Here is a 20,825-nt window from a genome sequence, read left to right on the forward strand (position 1 = left end):
GACTAAAGCGCCTAGAACCGCTCGGCCACAGAGGCCGGCAGGAAATGACAGTAGTACACAAAGTACCCTCTGTCACACACCGTAAGGTGGCTTGCGGAGTACAGATGTAGATATAGCTGTAGATGTACGTACACACTACGAAAGCCATTGTACAGTGCGTGGCCGAGAGTGCTTCCTGTTCTATTCCATTCAGATATGGATCGAGGAAAAAAGAGCTGTTGGCGTCCCTCCGCGTCATTACTTAATCTAAATACTTGGCATGACTTTGAGAGAATCATCTTACTAAGGTTTGAAGCTCCTCTTCACTTTTTCCGTGTTTGAGATTTAACATTTGGGTTGTTTTGAAAATCCGCCTTACGCAATCACTGTTGTTTCTTTTTATTTAATGTGTGTGAAATCTTATGGAACTTAACTGCTAAGGTCATCAGTCCCTAAGCTTACACACTACTTAACCTAAATTATCCTAAGGACAAACACACACACCCATGCCCGAGGGAGGAATCGAACCTCCGCCGGGATTAGCCGCCCAGCCCGTGACTGCAGTTTCTTTTTATTTACACAGACTTGTGTGTCATCTTCTGTGGGTCAAATTTTATTTCTGAAAGTTAAATTGCTAGTGAAACTACGTTATTACAGGTGGGCCTTTGTGCCCTTTTTGTCGTCTGTGACGGCATATCATATTTTCCGTCCTATTGCGTATCTCTGGTAGATCTCTCTTTATACTGCTATTGAGTACACTGTTTCCACACATTTACTTATAAAATTTCGTAAACAACTTTACTTCAGACATATTTTCCACAAAAGAGACAAAAAATTATTTGAGCAGACGCTTCTGTTTCCATAGTCTCTGGTACCTCTCAATCACGCATTGTCACGTTCTGTGGAAAATGCGTGTGAAGTAAAGTTATGAGCGAAATCTTATAAATAACAATGTGGAAACAATGTACTCAATAGTACTAAAAAATTATATCCACTAGAGATACGCAACATGACTGAAAATATGACATGCTGTCAAAAACGACCAAAAGGAGCACAAAAATCTACCTATAAATACGCAGTTTCGCTAGCAATGTAATTTTCTGAAATAAAATTTTATCCACAGAAGATGACACAGGAGTGTCGAAGTTCGTCTGGGTGAATAAGAAAGAAAGAAATAGTGTATGCGTAAGGCGGATTTTCAAAACAATCCCAATTTAAAATAATTTCCTAAAATTAAAAAAAATCCGATCCAACTAATGGTTGGGAATAAAAAAAACAACATTTCCGTGATCTTTGTACCCTTTGTTATTATCAACAAAGTTAAAATCTTCATTAGACATTCTACAGGATTTTGTGCCACCAAAACAACAAATAATTTCCACGTGATTCTCTACGAACGCAAAATGTAAATTTCATAAAAAGTAGTTTATGAATAGAAGTTTACTTTTAACTGATGAAAACATATGTTTCTGTACTTAAGTGACGCCATTTACTACCAGTTTTTTTCTTCTCGATTTTTACTTCCTTCTTAACATACTGCCGCACAACACTAGCTGCACTACCTAGGAGTTCCGAAATACTGTCCACTACTAAACGGCGAATATTCTTTGTTTTAACAGTGACATGATGTACGGTAGTGTGCGCGTATCTCGTACAAGGCGCTTGCCATCTTGCGGGTACTCATCGACACCTCGCCTATTCGGCATGATCTCGTTAGGTGCTGACCGAATGAAACATGTCTGATGTCGCCGTAAGACGTTCAGTAGAGAGTTAATATGAAGAGGATAGTACTTGTTCTGACTCCACTTTCTTTCTTTTTGTGAAAGTCTAGTGTGAGTGAAACCTGTCGAGACTGAATGGGCTCTCCTGGGAACAAGTCTCGCTGCCGGTGACAACACCGTGGTGGTTGGAACAGGTTCAAAATAACTTAGCACGACGATGTCACGTGCACAGAAGTTGGGGGCCACCACTTTGAAGAACTGTTGTGAGCGTAGCAACTTTTTTGCAGCTAAAATAAAATTATTACAAAAATGCTTCATTATCCGAAAGCACCATGTACAGCGAGGTAACAAAAGTCATGGGATACCTTCTAATAATGCGTCGGACCTCTTTTCCTCTGTCGTAGTGCAGCAGCTCGACGTGGCATGGACTCAACAAGTCGCCGAAAGTCCCCTGTAGAAATACTGAACCATGCTGTCTCTATAGCCGTCCATAATTGCGAAACTGTTACTGGTGGAGGATTGTGTGCACGAACTGACATCTCGATCATGTCCAATATATGATTGATGGGATTCACGTCAGGCCTTCTCGGTGGTCAAATCATTCGCTCCCGCTATCCAGAATGTTCTTCAAACCAATCGCGAACAACTGTGCCCCGTCCCATGGTGCACTGTAATCCATGATAATGCTATCGTTATTTGGGAACATGAAGTCCATGAATGGCTGCAAATGGTCTCCAGGTAGCCGAACGTAAACATTTCGAGTCAATGAAGGGCTCAGTTGGACCAGGGGACCCAGTCCATTCCATGTCAACAGAGCGCACACCATTATGGAGCCACCACCAATTGCTTGCACAGTGCCTTGTTCACAACTCGTGTCCATGGCTTCGTGAGGTCTGCGCCACATTCGAACCCTACCATCTGCTCTTACCAAGTTATCTGACCAGGGCATCATTTCCAGTCGTCTAGGATCCAACTGATAGGACCACGAGTACACGAGAGGCGCTGCAGGCGACGCTGTGCTGTCAGCAAAGGCACTCGCGCCGGTCTTCTGTTGCCATAGCCCATTAACGCCAAATTCTTACGCACTGTTCTAACGAATATGTTTGTCGTACGTCCCATATTGATTTCTGCGGTTATTTCACGCAGTCTGTTGTTTGTCTGTAACGACTGGCAACTATACGCAAGAGCCACTGCCCTTGGTCGTTAAGTCAATGCTGTCAGCCACTGCGTTGTCCACGGTGAGAGAGAATGCCTGAAATTTAGAGTTTTCGACAGAGTCTTGACACAGAGGATCTCGGAATACCGACTTCCCTACTGATTTCCGAAATGGGATGTCCAACCACCATTCCGCGTTCGTAGTCTTAATTCCCGTCTTGTGGCCATAATCATGTCCGAAACCTTTTCTCATGAATCACCCGAGTACAAATTCCTGCTGAGCCAATGTACTGCCCTTTGTGTACGCGATACTACCGCCATCCGTATATGCGCATATCGCTATCTCTTGACTTTCGTCACCTCAGTGTACAATTTCACGTGCATCCACAGTAAGTGATGCCATTCGGGTATGTAGCGATGGACTAATGACCTATACCTGCTCCCGTGCTCTTTTTTAAATGTCTCTGGCCTCGCCCTTAACGATTTTATGCGAAAGGTATCAGGGATAAAATACAACAAGACAAAGGTTACTTGAAACTTCTACAGCAACGTGACTGCATTTATAAGGGTAAGAACATATAGAGGAACTGTGTGTTGAGAGAAGAGTGAGAGAAAGCGGTATCCCATCATCATTTTATTCAATCAGTATGCTGAGCACAAATCAAGGAGAAATCTGGTAAGGAAATTTGAAGTTCAGGGAGCAGAAACAGAAATTTTGAGGTTTGCCTATGGCATTTTAACTCTGTCAGAGGCGGCAAGGGACTTACAAGACTAATTCAATGGAATCAATAGCGTCTTGAAAAAGAGACCATAAAATGAACATAGACAAATGTAAAATAAGGATATTGGAAAGAAGTCGAATTAAATTTAGTATTCTGAGGGGATTAGATTAGGAAATGAGACACTGAAAGTAGAAGACTTTTTCAACTTGTGCAGGAAAAAAAGCACTTGATGGCCGAGGTAAGTACACTCCGTCCGAATAGGCCCCGGAAGGCCCAACGGTACCTACCGACCGCTGTCATCCTTAGCCGATAGGCATAATTGAATGCGCATGTGGAGGGGCATGTGGTTAGAACAGTGCCCTCTCAGCCGTTGTCGGCTTTCGTGACCAGGGCCTCTACTTCTCATCCAAGTAGCTCCTCAGTTGGTTTCATAAAATTTGGTTCATTGAAATGGATAGAAGTAGAATCACAGGTTAGCATATGATTACGCGTTCCGATACACCGTTCACACTCCAAACCGATGCACCCCCCCCCCCCCCTCCACCCGGAAACGTCACACACCAGACGAGTGTAACCCCAAATGTTTGGTGTACGCGTGCGTGGAGACAGTTTTTGCGCAGTAATCGCCGACATAGTGTAACTGAGGCGGAAAAAGGGGAACCAGCCCGCATTCGCCGAGGCAGATGGATAACCGCCTTAAAAACCATCCACAGACTGGCCGGCACACCGGACCTCGACATGAATCCGCCGGGCGGATTCGTGCCGCCTTCCCGCCCGGGAAGCAGTGCGTTAGACCGGACGGCTAACCGAGCGGGCTAGATCACTTTATTGCTCATTGCGACTGCTTGTTTAAAAAATAAATAAAAAATAAAAAAATAAAAAACGTGTACCTCTACATGGCTCCCTCTCCAATATATTTATGAGAAGACTTGTAATGAGGATGAAGCTCTTTGCTATTGGCAAGGGACCAACACCGGAACAAACATTTCAATAGACTTTTATTTCATTTCGTCTAATGATTTTTCACGAAAAGGTGTACAAAGCAGGCTACTGACAAAAATAATATTCTATATGACAATGGGAAACTGATGGCTGAGGGACTGACCTGGGCTTGTAACATTAGCTATCATGGCCTTGCTATGTTGGTACTGTATGTAGGAAAACACATGAGACTAACGCAGCTTTATTTACCGAGGACAGGCAGCGTTACTGTATGGCGTAATGAAGTTGCATTCACTTGAGTGAAATTATCAAGAGGTAAAATACACTCCTGGTAATTGAAATAAGAACACCGTGAATTCATTGTCCCAGGAAGGGGAAACTTTATTGACACATTCCTGGAGTTAGATACATCACATGATCACACTGACAGAACCACAGGCACATAGACACAGGCAACAGAGCATGCACAATGTCGGCACTAGTACAGTGTATATCCACCTTTCGCAGCAATGCAGGCTGCTATTCTCCCATGGAGACGATCGTAGAGATGCTGGATGTAGTCCTGTGGAACGGCTTGCCATGCCATTTCCACCTGGCGCCTCAGTTGGACCAGCGTTCGTGCTGGACGTGCAGACCGCGTGAGACGACGCTTCATCCAGTCCCAAACATGCTCAATGGGGAACAGATCCGGAGATCTTGCTGGCCAGGGTAGTTGACTTACACCTTCTAGAGCACGTTGGATGGCACGGGATACATGCGGACGTGCATTGTCCTGTTGGAACAGCAAGTTCCCTTGCCGGTCTAGGAATGGTAGAACGATGGGTTCGATGACGGTTTGGATGTACCGTGCACTATTCAGTGTCCCCTCGACGATCACCAGTGGTGTACGGCCAGTGTAGGAGTTCGCTCCCCACACCATGATGCCGGGTGTTGGCCCTGTGTGCCTCGGTCGTATGCAGTGCTGATTGTGGCGCTCACCTGCACGGCGCCAAACACGCATACGACCATCATTGGCACCAAGGCAGAAGCGACTCTCATCGCTGAAGACGACACGTCTCCATTCGTCCCTCCATTCACGCCTGTCGCGACACCACTGGAGGCGGGCTGCACGATGTTGGGGCGTGAGCGGAAGACGGCCGAACGGTGTGCGGGACCGTAGCCCAGCTTCATGGAGACGGTTGCGAATGGTCCTCGCCGATACCCCAGGAGCAACAGTGTCCCTAATTTGCTGGGAAGTGGCGGTGCGGTCCCCTACGGCACTGCGTAGGATCCTACGGTCTTGGCGTGCATCCGTGCGTCGCTGCGGTCCGGTCCCAGGTCGACGGGCACGTGCACCTTCCGCCGACCACTGGCGACAACATCGATGTACTGTGGAGACCTCACGCCCCACGTGTTGAGCAATTCGGCGGTACGTCCACCCGGCCTCCCGCATGCCCACTATACGCCCTCGCTCAAAGTCCGTCAACTGCACATACGGTTCCCGTCCACGCTGTCGCGGCATGCTACCAGTGTTAAAGACTGCGATGGAGCTCCGTATGCCACGGCAAACTGGCTGACACTGACGGCGGCGGTGCACAAATGCTGCGCAGCTAGCGCCATTCGACGGCCAACACCGCGGTTCCCGGTGTGTCCGCTGTGCCGTGCGTGTGATTATTGCTTGTACAGCCCTCTCGCAGTGTCCGGAGCAAGTATGGTGGGTCTGACACACCGGTGTCAATGTGTTCTTTTTTTCCATTTCCAGGAGTGTAGTTCCCCATTCGCATCTTTGGGCGGGGACTACTCAGGAGGAAGTCACCAGAAAAAATAAAAAAAATAGCTCTCCCCCTCACTGTCATTATATCTCTCTTCCTCATTGTCATTGTCATACATTCTGTCTCTCATTATCTTTTCATCCACTTCCACTTTCTCTTTATTCCTCCCCTCTTGGCACTGTCTCGTTTATCCTTGTGCTATCGCTTTCTGTCAATGTTATTTACTATTTAGATTTCGTCTCATATCGAATTTTACGTGTAGAGGTACGGTACCTTTGAACCTCTGTATTTTGGAAACGAATAAAGATATCAAGAAAATTTTCAATGTTATTAGAGATGGGTCTTTTAGGAATACATTGTAAAAATTTCAGCCATTTACTGTCTAAAGCCGACATCGAATACTCGGCTGGGTTTTTGGGCGCTGCTGGCCGCGAAAATACAGTAAATAATGCTTTTTTGGGTTTTCCGACGAACCGCCCATGAACCAATGGTGCCTCCATAATATCTATCAAGCTCACCGTATACCACATCAAATGCAAAAAGAAACAACCCATTTACTATATTTCCCTAAGCAGGACGAAGTGTGTAACATTCATACGTTGATCCTGTACCGTAGGATCGTTACAATGAGAAGATTCTTCTTTTGGGTATACAAGTGGATTCGAACTCAAGGGCTATCCAAAACTCTTGACCCTATCTTTTTATCATCAACAGAACCCGAGGTATGAGCACCAAAAAATCCCGTTTTTATGCGGACTTTTTGGAACATATTTGGTAAACAGGCAGTCGCATGCATACTGATTAAGAGGCGTAACTTATGTTAAAAATTTAACACAATACGAAAAGTATTACAGTTAGGGCCTGCGTGTTTGTCTTAAGTCAGCGTAACTGAGTGCGCGCAAATACTTGCATTTTATTCATTCACTATCTGAGAGTAAGAGCACTTAGCATCTTCCAACAAACTTTCAGCATAATTTCAAACACGCATAAAGCTTCTTCTCGCTGGCGCCCCCCTCAAAATGATGAAACCAAAAAATTTTATCGTTTACTACACTTTCGATATTCATGCAGTAAAACTTCATCAGGCATGAAGTTTTAATTTCTTACTTCCTTCTTAGGAACTGTATTCCCAACACATTTTGCAGACAATATTTACATGTATCACTGAATGTGCCCGTAAAATTAAACCATTGCACGACACACAGTTCATGAAATATGATGTCATAAACATAGACGTGCGTGAAAAACCTCCATTTGCTTAAAACGGAGCGCTAATTACCCAAACTATACAGGGTGTACATAAAGTGCGGGAACACTTTCAATTATTTATTGCATAAGAACTAAACATTCTACAGATGTCATACATATTGTATTTTGAAGAGAAACTCTGAAAGCTTTTTTTTTACAGACATTCGATATGCAAACCATGAGTGACCCGGCAGACGTCAATACGGTAATCGAGTTCTTGTCATACCCGTCCCAGCATGGCATCGTCAACTGTGGCAGTCGCTTCCCATGTTCTGTACCGGAGCTCTGCTACATCACGTGGTAGAGGCGGTACATATACCCACAGAAAAGAGTCACACGGAGTGAGATCTGGTGATCGGGGAGGCCATTTCATGAAACAGCCCCCTCCGCACCTGAACTCGCCAAGTTTTCGACTAGCGCTGACTATCGGCAAATTACCAAACTACACTGTGGCGGTACATATGGAGGAAAACTTTCAGGGTTTCTCTTCAAAATGACATATGTATGATATCTGTACAATGTTTGGTTCTTGTGCGATAAACAATTGAAAGTGTTTCCGGACTTTATGTACACCCTGTATTTCATCCACAGTTTCATAATAAGAGCACTCAACGACTTACAACAAAATTTAAGAGCAATTTCAAAAATGTTCTAAACTTTTCCTCGCTTGGATGCTTAACCTCAAAACATTTAACACTATTTGCAAAGTAATCAGACGTTTGAAGATGTTTTATACCTGGGATTTCGATTCTTTAAAGAATCGGGGTTTACTGATTTATTTGTAATTTGTGGGCATATTATCGCCTCGTAGCACGGTTCGTAATATAAATGGATGATACAGCGAAAGGACAATGAAAGCAGGGTGAGCTTTGAGAGTAGAGCGAGAGCTATTGAGTTTTAGCGACCTTACCTGATTTAGAAACTTTTGCTGGTGCTAACGATATTGACCAGCCGCTGTTGCAATTCGGCTGTAACAGAAGAGAACAACTGTTTCAATATATGGGCACCGAAAAAGTGAAAACACAGAAAAAGTACCCAACTTAAACAGCAGATACGGCAGTCCTGTGGACGCCTTCAAGGAAAGAAAGAGGAGACTATCATCTTCCATATATTCTTTTTCGTGTTTTAAGCACGGAGCCAGTGTGTGTCATTAACTTTGACACAGAAATAATTTGTGAACAAAGAACCTCTATCCTAGCCTTCTTTCTGTCATCGTCTGTTTCGCTGCCAGAATGGGCAATGCGCAACAATATAGAAGACAGTGATCCGTTGACAAAATTTCCTACGGTTCTTCGTCAGTACAGTAGATAAGATATTAAAAAACTTTTATCGATTGTGGATGTGGAACACAGTGACTGTGATAAATCAACGTTTTCAGAAATGACTGCTACCAGCCGCCTTTCTCGATGATGGAATGTTTTAGAATTTTTATTTTCATATTTGTAATTATTCTACCATAAAGAAAGGCGACCGGTTGTGGTCACTTCTGAAAACCTTCAAATAAGATATTGCTTTCAAATTCACTGAACATTGCCGGCATCGCTCTTCTATCGCTAATTTTGGCGATAGACATTATTTGCTTTACACCACATTTATGGCAATGTCTTCAAGTAATAGAAGAATCTTTAAAGTTAAAACAGAACTTGACCCTTTTATCCCGAAAATATGTCTGTTCTTTCTTTGCATTGTCCTACGGTGTTTGAAGAATGGATACACAGAAATACAAACCAATCGCTAATTTCCGTCTGTTGCAAATATCTCAACATATTCTAAGCCAAACACTTTGACGTTCCTGGAGAGAAAGACACTACTTTCGAAGAAGCGAACGAATACAGGAAACACGGCTTGCTTTTCGCACGCACAATATCTTACTAATAGAAGATTCACGTGAACGTTTAGAAAAATCGGTACACATGAACTGCCAAGAACTACGTAACAAAGATACAATACATGAAAGACAAAATTTCAAAGTTTCCATTTTTAATATGTTCGTCTGCATGGTTATCTTCCGCAGCAGCTGTTAAAATCAATTATTATTGCGTTTTTCGTCTCAAACTTACTGCAACTGATTGAAGAGTATTTTACACTAGACACGTTTCGCTTTTATTAACCACAGAAAATGCTTTGTATGCAGAAGCTAAACGCAGCTGGCGTGAAATTCTCTTTAATTAATTGCATTAAGCTTAAGACAGATTACAACATTGTGTTCTGCCTTACGGCACGTCTTGTCATGGGGGAAGCCTCGTCAGAGACGTCCATCGCATGAGCGCCTAGGGAAGTGGTTCCAGTAGTGGTTTCCTGTTGCCTTCCACTGAAGAAATGATAATGAAGGCAACACAACACCCAGTCCCTGAGCGGAGGAAATCTCCGTCCCAGCCGGGAATCGAACCCGGGGCCCTTGGCGTGACAGACCGACGCGCTGACCACTCAGCTATCAGGGCGGACTAAGACAGATTAAGCGATAATAACTGATAACTCTTTGTAAATGTTGTGTGCACCCATCCTTCGTCGCAGTGCACGCATCTAATTGGTAGTCAAATATTGCCCATACCCAACCCAGCGTATCAGAAGTGACGGTAAGAAAAGCTGCTGCCATGCGATGTCGCTGTAGTCTTCGAGGTTCTGTGGCAGAAACGGTATTTTATTTTCAACATGGTTCTGCATATCGATACAAAACTGCAGAACGCGCAGTTTGTGCGGCTTCATTCTTAATCCCTTACGAAGAATTTTCCACACTGTTGGCTGAGAAGTGTTCAGTTCCGCATCAACTGATAGGAACACTTTGTGGGACTTCACATCATCACGTTCCTAACACGTTCCATTGTCTCTTTAGATACGCCCGATCGGCCCGAATGTTTCGCATCGCACAACCAACCATTCTCCTCGACTTTCTTGTAGCACTTCACTATGCTGTTGTAAACTGGCAGCTTCTTGTGGAACTTGCCAAGGAAAGCTATTCGCACAGTAACTATCGATTGATAAAGGACAACTTCTAGCACACAAAATCCTTTCTCTGCCTCGTTCGCCGAAAACATCTGTCGATGGCGCTCTTGTCCAACGGTTTTCCAAACTGACTTTCCGGCACTTCGCTTAAACACACACACACACACACACACACACACACACACGGACAGAGAGAGAGAGAGTTTTACTTTCACAAGAGCGCATTATCCGTGACGTTATGTTTATCCATTTACCTACACCGATCTAGATAACCCCAAGGAAATTGACATTGTAACACAACAAAATACAATCATGTGGTGTATCCTCATTGATGCGCGACTGGCACGAAGAATTTTTAATAATGGAAGCTAATACGTTGTGCTGGACGGCGAATATTAAACAGAAACGGAATTGACGTCCGGGGTGCCCCGAGGCAGCGTAACAGGGCTTCGAGTGTTCCAGTCTACAATAAACGATTTCTCGGACAGAGTCAGTAGTACCATTAAGTAGCTTGCTGACGATCTTGTAACATACGGGAAATTATAGTAGTTGGACGATCGTAAGAAGATACGGAAAGACTTTGAAAAAATATCCACTTAGTGTAATGAATGGAAGCTCTCTTTAAATCTTGAAAAATGCAAGGTAATGACATATGATGACCAAGTTAAGAATGCTCTCTGTATAGCGTAAGAGTGGTTCTGGCTAAATGTCTGGTAACCATAAAAACCGATAAAACACCACAAAGCCATAAAAACATTCTCACGGCTAAACAGAGTCCTAGTCTGCTTAAGAGTATTCACTGCAGGCTTCGTACTCTTACACAGGCTTGAACTTCCTTAGCTATGCAAACGTGTCTACGGCTTTACGGTGTCTACAGTTTTCACTGTTTTCCAACATTTGCGCTATACGGTGGGCGCTCGGAACTTAACAACCGTATATATAAGGCTCTGAGTACTATGGGACTTAACATCTCAAGTCATCAGTCCCCTAGAACTTAGAACTACTTAAACCTAACTAACATAAGGGCATCACACACATCCATGCCCGAGGCAGGAATCGAACCTGCGACCGTAGTCGTCGCGCGGTTCCAGACTGAAGCGCCTAGAACCGCTCGGCCACCAGCCGCCGGCAACCGTATCAAGCACAATGGTTTAACAATATGTCAGTTTGTTGGCATCAAATGGATTCCTATCTTCCGCCTGTACTTTTGATGTCAATGAACCATTCTCCAATGTTATGTTAATATTATTTTGTCGACCTAGTGATGTTTTAGAACCGAAATTATTAATGTAACAGCTTTTGGCTGTTTTAAAATATTTCTTCTGAATCATCGAAACGTTGTGGAGCACTGATTGCAGAAAGGATTTTCAATGGCAATCTTTGAAAGAAAGACGACGTAGTTTCCGTGAAATACTGTTAGGAAAATTTCGAGAACCGATACTGGAGGAAAACTGTGCCAAAACACTTCTGTCAACATGGAATATCTCTCGCAGACATCCTAAGAACAAGATACGATAGATTCAGGACGCATAAAGAGATACAGACATTTTCTCGCCACTCAACATGCACACTGGAAAGAACAGAAACTGGTTGATGAGCGTACTAACTACTGCCAACCACGCATCAGCTCCCAGGAGTTGAAAAAAGCACAATATCTGGTGAAGCATTCGTAATGAAGTATCTAGTCGGCTTAATAGTAATTCGTGTCTATATTACGCCACTCATATAATAAATAGAAGTGTCACATAGCCTACGAGATGCCTACAGCCCGAAGTACCGTTTATCGGAAAGCAGCACAGTAAGAGCTCGGACACTGATATTGCAAGAGTGTATTCAAAATCCGCATGGCTTGTAACTATGTCACATCTCTGAGAAGCTCGATAAAATTTTGTGTTTAAAAGGAGGATTATTTCATTCACATACTGTCCAACAACAATCACTGTAGTTTCGAAGAAACTACAATTTTGGTCATTACATTTGTTTCACCAGGAAGGATAGCAAACAACGAAATTTTACTACTGGTGCGTAACTGCGTATACAGTATAGCAGAAAGAACGGAAGAATACATGGTTAAATTTGTGATTTGGGAGTGTACAAGGTGCGAAATTTAGTACACACAGCTGCCCTCTCTGGCATCAACAACGCCTCTACACTGGCTGAGCATCGGGTCGAACTGAGCTCTGATAACAGATACTATTACGTCGTTCCATGTTGCTTCAGTTGTACGCCAGTTAGCCAATCTTAGTCGCTGGCGAGTGGTGGCGTGACAGACTCACGGCAACCCATGATCAGATATTTTGAAAGGGTGAGAGATCTAGAGAATGTGCTGACTAGGGTAACACTCGAATAATCTATGTATAGAGGTAAGTTAGTACAGAACAGACATCATTCTGTCTTCGATTATCTTGCTGAAAGATGTCACGGAGACCGCGAAGATACGGCATGGCCATCGACCTTAACATGTCGGAAACGTAACAGCTGCTGCCCATATTACCGGCCATGTGAACCATACACGATCGTGTTGTCTACCCAACAGCACCCCATACCGTAAAACCACGCGCCGGGAGTGTATGACGGTGCGAATGCCTTCTAGCAACGTTTGTTGCCCTCGGAGCATCTCCAAAAGGGATATGTTCATCGTGAAGTTGGAACACCGTGACTAGTCTGAACTTCTGTGGTTATTTCATACAGTACTGGTTATCTGTTAGCACTTACAACTCTATGCAAATGTCACTGCTCTCCGTTGTTAGTGAAGGCCGTCGGCCACTGCGTTGTCTGTGGTGAGAGGAAATGCCTGAAATTTGGTATTCTTGGCACACTCTTGACACTATAGATCTCGGAATACTGAATTCCCTGAAGGTTTTCAAATATGAATGTCCCATGTGTCTAGCTCCAACTAATATTCCGCGTTCAAAGTCTGCTAACTCCCGTCGTGCGGCTATAATCGTGTTCGAAACCTTTTCATGTGAATCACCTGAATACAAATGACTGCTCCGCCAATGCACTGCCCTGTTATACCTTGTATACTCGATGCAATACTACCGCCATCTATATACTTTAATATCGCTATCCCATGAGTTTTGTTACTGCAGTATATATAAACAGCTGTCGTTAAATAGCTCACCCAGTTGTGAGAGAACCAGTAAAAGGGAAGATGTCGATGAGCATAACATCAGGCGGCGTGGTGAAGCAGCAGCAGGCAGCAACATGGCATTGTAATTATGTTGTTTAACGTTAGCTACAGTCTGAAATGACATCTGTAGATGAATGGTATCGACTATGTGAGACATCAATTCATATTTCTGCTTTGTTCCACAGCAACATTCACTCGCCATCAGTAATGCTGAGAGATCATTCGGTCACAGCAGGAGACTTCCCTGGAACAATTAGAATATTTAACAGCAAAGTCTGCGGGAACCGCCTAGTGTTATGATGATGATGCATGTCGGAGGAAAAAAGACTGAATCATTGCCATGCAATAATATACTTGCTTTAACTATAGGACCTTCAGATAGCAGGACGATTGATCTTGTTCTAACACTAGGCCAAAATATCAGCTAATGCACGAAATTTTGAGTGACATTGAGAGAGTAACTTACCAGACATTCAGCAAAAGCAGTGATTGCCTGAAAGTATGAAGCCACACAGTGTACTCATATTAAATAACTTCGCAGAGGAGAATGAGAATGGGATCCGGAAATATTTTTGCTTTGGCTGCCATATGCAAGTTTATATATTTTATTTGAGCCAGAGATACTCAAGGATCCAGAAGCAGTTGGCCAGGGATAATGAAAACCTTATTATCGCTTTCAAACAGGACAATCTTATTCTAATAATTTCCGGGTATGCAGCCGGATCCCGTCGACATTCTGCCACGATAGAAGAAATACGCCGGGAAAATTTCAGAAGTCACAGGACAATCTTAATTTGAGGCATATTTAACGAAGCTCATGTAGGAACCAACATGTTATTCAATGAATTTGTAACCATATGCAGGGATTGCTGGAATAATTCGCAGAGTGGCTTTCTGGTTACTAGTAAAACTAGTGAATTGAAGGAGAGCCGATATAGACGAAACTTAGATGAGACTGTCCATAAAAGGCAGTGTACCAAAGAGTAACTGTATCAGTATATCGTAGGCTATGGTTAAATTCCCACGTATGCAATAAGCGCTTATCTCGATAGGGTCACGCACAAGCCTTACATACATTTATACATCGACAGAAAAATTGAGACGATCACCTCAAGATTAATGGAACTGGATAGTGGTGTCAAGGCAGTGACTGCGAAAGATGAAGCTCAGCTGAATGGTAGAATCCTGCAGAGAGAGCAAGATATCAACACACAGTTAACGGAATTGGATAGCAGTATCTATCAGGGCAGCAGTTACAAAAGTCAAAGAGTTCAACGACAAAATCCAAAAAAGTGAGCCATACGTAGAGGAAAAACATTGAAGCAGTCAACATAAGTATCAATGCGAGGCTAACAGAACCGTATGTGTTTATCAAGGGAATAGCTATGAAATTGAAGTTGGACGAATCCCTGACGGGGGAGACGAATGAGAGTCTGTCGAGATGAAACTGAGATAGAAGACTTAAGAAGACGGACAACTCATCACCCTCAGAGTATATAAGATGTGTACTATCTCTAAGTGTGAGCAGTATGCAACAGAATATCGATAAAATGCAAAGTCACAGAAGCGTGGAATGCCATTCGCCACAAACTGAGACTGTTCAAAATGGGGCAGCTGGAGCATGAACTGTCTCCCTCTGAAATGTCTAGACCCACAGCAAAACATATTAAACAGCTCTCACACATAGTGGCGTCAGATGGTGGAGGAAGAAGAAGAAGGAGGAGGATATACTACACCAACACATTAACAGTACAGTGTTGAACAGGGAACATACTGAAGGTCAAGGCGTTGGCATTCAGCATAAAAAGATAAACACATTACCTGTGGAGTACATTTATTATGATGAGACTAATAAAATCATGGATCGACTATGCCTTCTAATAGCCTCAGCTGCAGCAGGGAATACAGCTCACACAAACGAAATATCAATCATCTCTGAACTTTGAGAGAGACGCATTACTGAATAATGGAGATGGTCGTGCGTTAACTCCACAGGCCTACTCTCAAAACGTTCCAGCACATATGAGTCATATACGTGGCCTGCATGATTTATGGTAGGGAGAACTCGTGGGTATGAGAGAAGAGAACGTACTCAAATATATTTTAATGATCCAGATATGAATTCCAAATTCACCTGGGCCCTTCCTGTGAAAGCAAAGACTGGGAGGGACGTTACGCAGATTGGGTCTAGCAGCAGCGGCAGCACCCACAGCCACGCTGTTACGGATCCAGCAGCCACACCGGAAAACTCTATGATTGTTGGCGCATTTGGTGGCAAGATCTCGTGTGGGCAAGTGAGATCCTGTCACCAAATGCGCCAGCAATCATAGAGTAGTCCAGTGTGGCTGCAGGACTTCCCCACAACGGTAACTCGAAAGCAGTCTGCCGAGATCTGGTCACTTCACTTAACGCTTGTCAAGCAGTTCTGGAACGGAAGCTCCCTGGATACATCGACAAAACGCGGTGTCTACCATTAAGTGCAATGTAGTTCTGTACTGTGTACTGATGCATTCCGAAAGAGGGAAGTGATGCTGCTGCTGAGGAGAAGAGCATTGTCCAAATCTGGGGGAGAAATGGTGTGATACCACAGCGTGAGTTGCTCATAGATTCAAAATTATCACCAAGAGAATCATACTAGGCCATTTTTCCAAAATGCAGGACAGAGGGTCTGGTAAGGCACTCAGCTGTGTTCTCCATCTCGATATATACTCGTATCTCTCTAATCCACTTATTTTGGGGGGGGGGGGGGGGGTCCAGTTACATTTCCCTTCTGAAACATATTTTCGCTGTATGTGGTTGTGTTAATGTCCAAGTTCTAACAGATAATTATTGCTTTGCATGGTAACTTCTGGCTAGCGATAGAAATCACACTTAACATTCCTCTGATCCGAGAACAGGTAAAACATGTGATGTCCCCTGGCGTTATAATTTCCAAGGCCTCTCATTCCCCGTAAAACTCCAGGTCCTACCCAAATTCAAGAGGCAGTACCCTGATTATTCAATTCACTTGTACACCGGGGTGTTGTTGAGCCAGAAAGTGAACACACATGAACACACTATGCAGAACAAAGAAGACAAGCATAAAGTAATTTGACCCTTCTACTTTTCAAAATTAGCCTGTCAGCATCCCAGGCATGTAGACCTGTTGCAGTCCCTCCAAGGGAAATGAAAAGCAATACGTGTGCTTCAAAAACATGTCCCACCTACTTTCCACCCAAATGTCCAAACATTATGATGCTCAGCATTTTTGCTGTAGATGCAACTCATTTACCATTAGTATCTAGAAAGGCACTTCACTGGCAGCTCAAGCCAGGAACTTGTACCTGTGGAAATGCCTACCTAGGATAAAAAGGTCTTGAAAGTTTAAGAACACATACCACGAGGAGCGATGTCCCTTTGTCGTTCACACTAACTTGTAGTGTTTCCTAGCTCCTGTGACGCACTGTGAAAGCAACTCCTCTACCTCCCAAACTACCTTCACAGAACGGTACGTACTGAATTTGATAGCATATCAAGCTGTATACTGGTATGTCACAGTTGCAACAAATTCGAATCTTACGTCAGGGATAGTCCCACGAGATATATGCCCGGTGAGCTTGAAATACTTATTTGGGAAGTTGATGGGATTTATCTCAACAACGTCCCAATGACCAACTCAGAGGAGAATAATGCCTTGTGTGAGCAGGCATTTGAGTGTCACATTTGTGGTATGCCACTGGATAGAGACGTGGGATATCAACGTAGAGATCACTGTCATCTCACAGGAAAGCTCCGCAGCGCAGCTCACAATGCATGCAACTTGAAGCACCTAATGCCACGGCAAATATCCGTCTTTTTCTATGACGCCCACTTCCTCGTTCGGCACTTGGGTGATTTCGGGTTGAAGGATGATAAGGTCACCGTCGTTCTTAACACTGTTGAGGAGAACATCTCCCTTCCCAAGAGGATCATGCCAAGAATATGGATTCACTCAGTTTCATGCACATGTATCTCTGGAAACTTGCTGAGATGCTGTCTTAGGATGATATGCATATCACTAGAGCTACGTATCATTCCAATGATGCAATGAATCAGCTAGTGATGACGAAGGAGGGGGGGTCTTTCCCTACGAATACCCGGATTGTATAGAGACACTCCACAAAACCACATTGCCCGGGATAACCACATTCTCTAGTAAACTAAGAGGCACTACCTTTACTGGTTGCGGAGCATGAGCACACAGAGAATGTTTGGCAGGAATTTGGCACATACTGTTTGGACCCTGCCTTCAATTTCACTGCACCAGAACTTTCGTGGGATGCAATGTTAAGGAAGACATGGGTCAGTGTCAAACTGTTGACTGCTGTTGATATGCTGCTCTTCTTTGAATGCGGGGTTTGCGAGGCACGTTTCCAGTGCCTGTGCAGGTATGCCACGGCGAATAACCCGTAAATGAGTGAGGAGGAGTCCAAGCCATTTGACAATTTCAGTTACATCCTTTACTGGATTTCAACAGCCTATACAGGTCGTGTGTGTGTGTGTGTGTGTGTGTGTGTGTGTGTGTGTGTGTGTGTGTGTGTGTGTGTGTGTGTGTGTGTAGAAGGATCGGAAAGAAAATGTAAATATTGTATAAAAGATTAAGGAGCGTATATAGAAACAAAATGGGAAACATAGTATTTAAGTTCCTCTTCAATATATTTGTATGTATGTACATGTATATATGCAATCTTTTAAATTACAATAAGAAATAAATTATTGTAAATTAACCTTGTAAATAAGCCGTAAATTAAGAAATTACTATTGTTAATAAACACACAAAAATTGTTAACATTAAGAAAGAATTATTGTCAATAAACAAGTTATTATTAATGTAATTATTTACAGAATAACTTGACCCTTACACTATCACAGTACAACTGACTAGGGTCCCGCAACTGAACTATAGAGAGAGAAAATTATTGTTGATAATTCGGAACTTAATTTGCTATTGTTTATAGCAAACAAGAATCACGCCTTCCCTCCATGATGCTCAGACCTTGAATGAATAGGTCTACTCAGTTGAACTACTGATGAAGAATGATAAAGGAGAGCTCGAACCTTATTGGTCCATGGGTTTACCACCATTTTAATGTGCTCTAACTAGTCCATGGGTTTCTCACAAATTGTATAATACGTGACCAGTATCGAGTTACGTCACGACCATGAATACACGTAATCAATTTGCCCAAGTTGCTTGGGTATGTCAGGGGGATCCCCTGGATAACCTTGAAGATAACTCACTGAATTACCGAAGGTGTGAGAGCTTTCCCTGGGTGACCTTTATCAATACCTGGTCATTCCCAAGGGGGGGGGGGGACATTGAATATGTGACCCAAGTGTGTAACCCGACACCGGATGCGTAATTTGATACCCTCCTTTTATCTTATCATTGACTTTGAGATACGATTGTTATCTCGTCTGAAATGCCACTGTTATCCTCCTTATGAATCCCATACTGACAATCATTATTCAAGTGTTGGTCGAACGATTGTTCTGTAAGCTACTTCCTTTGTTGATGGACTACACAGTTATCAAGTTGACTGTCCACACTGCTCCAGACATCGTCACACCATCTGTGTGGATACTTGTCTGGTCACAAGTTCATTTCCTGGTGTGGCTATACGATCCTGCAAAGCTGGGTGAACAATATGTCTGTCCTCTGATGATGCAGAAATAGAGAGGATATAAAATGTATAATGGCTACAGGAAGAATAGCGTTTAAAAAAAAGAGGAATCTTAGCATCTCATCTAAATTTAAGCATTTGGTAGTGTTTTCTGAAGGAATTTGTGTGAAGTGTAGCTTTGTACAGAATTGATAGTCGACGACAAACAGTTCAGACAAGAAGAGAATAGAACCTTTGAAAAGTAGTGATGCAGAAGATTAGACAGGGTGCAGTAGTTATTCCGAGATTAAGAGGATTGCAGCGGATAGTATAACGTGGCGAGCCGCATCAAAACAGCCTTCGGACTCAATACGGCAACAACAACGACAGCAATACACTTAGTACAATATCTGGCCGAATTTCAACTCTTAGGGGACAGTTTTCATAATCACAACAGTATGTTAAGGCAAAATATGTTAAAAATCAAGTTTTATAGAGTTGATGTAAGTTATACATTTGATTATAACGGTGATACAAGGAATACTAATTGTTATATTTAGATTAACTCGGCAATAATTTAATGCTGTGATCAGAAAAGCTTATTTCATTACTGTGCAACTGTACCCGTTTAAATCGCGTTTTATAATTTAACTTACGCGTATTTGTATGTGCCACCCGAAAAAACGATTGCAACGTCTCTCTTCTTCCCCTAGCGCCATCTATCGACTAACAGTTGTACTTCTGGAAACGTTTGAGCAGAGTTGGCGGCTGACGTCTCGCTGAAGTGCTCGTTTTATTTAATTTGATAATGCGCATTGATTTTCCAGTTTTAATTTTTAGTAAGTGGAATGATGATGGTAGACGTTGAAACCTCATTACAAATAAATGTATTAAGCGATCTATATCGCTTCACTCACAAAATAAAATTAAAAAACCATTTCGAATGAGCCCCAGAGTACCGAGTAATGAGAACCACTCTGCTGCTGCCTGTAAGGAAGAAGAAAAACTATTCCAGCCAACATTCCCACGCTTCAATAAAATAAATTCTAACAGACAAAATTTTCCTCTGCTTTTCATGAAAATATGAAATGACGTCCGTACGCACTGAAGGACATGTTAACTCAATGCAAAAAATTAACTCCGTCGACGCTGAGCATTAGCCTCTCATACAGGTTTACGACTAGGATCGAAGCCTAGGGAAGGACGCGTCGCAATTCTGTTTTTTACAATACACTAATTTGAAAATATCAGCCAACAATATATATAGCATGAGTGGCGAGGAATAACGCTGCGAGACATTCAGGTGATTTTGACTGCCCATTGTAACGGAGAAACTCAGTGGAAATACCGTCAACAAGACTACTGAAGCACGACTGGGAGTTTTTAGTATAACGTACACAGTTGTGATTCCATCTGAGATTCCACTTTAACGCCGACACAAAGTCCGGTAGAAAGTGAGAGCAATCAGGAAGGCGCAACCACTGTGATGAAGTAAGGCTCTGTTACTTAACGGAACAGAAAGTACGACCGTTAATTCCTCAGTCCAATTAAGGAAATATACGTTCTATTTCTTCGCACACTTGACGGTATGCTGCTTCTTAACTGGGGTA

The 20,825-nt window shown here is 43.1% G+C and overlaps 1 protein-coding gene across 1 annotated transcript in view; it reads right to left on the reverse strand.

Moving 5' to 3' along the window:
- LOC124722666 overlaps window positions 1–20,825 on the reverse strand; it is a 509,646-nt gene that overhangs the window by 288,092 nt on the left and 200,729 nt on the right. Inside the window, exon 3 of the mRNA XM_047247811.1 lies at window positions 8,429–8,486. The gene's annotated coding sequence lies outside the window, so the exon portion shown is untranslated. The remainder of the gene's footprint in view (window positions 1–8,428; window positions 8,487–20,825) is intronic.

Source organism: Schistocerca piceifrons, chromosome X (genome assembly GCF_021461385.2).
Source record: "Schistocerca piceifrons isolate TAMUIC-IGC-003096 chromosome X, iqSchPice1.1, whole genome shotgun sequence".
NCBI classification, from domain to species: domain Eukaryota; kingdom Metazoa; phylum Arthropoda; class Insecta; order Orthoptera; family Acrididae; genus Schistocerca; species Schistocerca piceifrons.